Below are 982 nucleotides of genomic sequence, written 5' to 3' on the forward strand. Positions count from 1 at the left end.
GACGGGAATTCAATGCTGGACGTAGCCATGCCGGCCTCTGAGGGAAGAGGGTCCCAGGCTCCAGAGTGAGGCGTGGAGCAGGGGGAGGCTTTGGGGCAAAGCAATGACATGATCGGACTCACTTCTAGGATTAATCTAGCTGTGAGGAGAGTGGGAAGGGCGGTGGGGCCACCAGCAGGAGGGCTCTGTGGACATGGAGGGGGGAGATTGACCTAATGATCTACTGATGGAACGACAACTTTCTTGACTTGAACCAGAAGAAGAAATGAATGACCCTGATGGAGCTGGTCCCCATGGAGCCCCAAAACCCAAGCCAAGCCAAGCCAAGGCCCCAAAAGAAACAATACAGACACAGGAGCCCAAGAGCGGATGTCTCAGGTTCGCAGTCCTGGGTTTGGGGGGGTGGGCAGGGTTCTGTCTGGGTTTTAGCCTTTGGTCACACAGGCTCGGTAGGCGAGCAGCACCCTATTGCCGTGCCTACGAAGACCTGGATGACTTCTCCCGGAAGTGTTCCCTGGCTCCAGCTCCAGGCTCCACACGTGACCTCCTCTTTCCTCATTAGGTTGTTCTGACGCTTCCATCTGGGGACCACAATGGACCCGGGAGTTATTCCACGAGAGAGGGAGAGCCCCTACCATCGCTTACAAACACACCCACAGAGAGCATTTTGTGGTTTGTTTTACGAGGGTTTTCCCCTGGCAGCCTTCTCAGCCTCTCGGAGAGCCTCATCTTCTCGGGCAAATTCTCGGCGTCCTGTCTCTGCAGTGGTGACCGCTGGGGCCCACGGAGCCTGGCTGGACTGGTGTTTACTGCTGCCCAAACCTCAGCCCAGACGCTGACGCACGTGAATGCGGAGTTGCCTTGGTCTAGAGTCTGCGTGCGGCTGAGCTGGGGGTGGGGGGTGGGGGGCTGGAAGGCCCGGGTTGGGAGGCTGGGGTCTCATCTGAGGCCTGGCTGGGGAGGGAAGCACTTTGGAGAGCAC

At 58.4% G+C, this 982-nt stretch overlaps 1 long non-coding RNA gene across 1 annotated transcript; it reads left to right on the forward strand.

The window, feature by feature from the left end:
- Positions 1 to 261: 261 nt before the first annotated feature.
- LOC115284653 lies at positions 262 to 872 on the forward strand. The gene is made up of 3 exons (XR_003905298.1): positions 262 to 378; positions 563 to 672; positions 766 to 872. It is a non-coding gene; the product is annotated as an uncharacterized LOC115284653 (long non-coding RNA).
- Positions 873 to 982: the final 110 nt, after the last annotated feature.

The sequence above is a fragment of the Suricata suricatta genome, unplaced genomic scaffold (assembly GCF_006229205.1).
Source record: "Suricata suricatta isolate VVHF042 unplaced genomic scaffold, meerkat_22Aug2017_6uvM2_HiC HiC_scaffold_14066, whole genome shotgun sequence".
In the NCBI taxonomy this organism is placed as follows: domain Eukaryota; kingdom Metazoa; phylum Chordata; class Mammalia; order Carnivora; family Herpestidae; genus Suricata; species Suricata suricatta.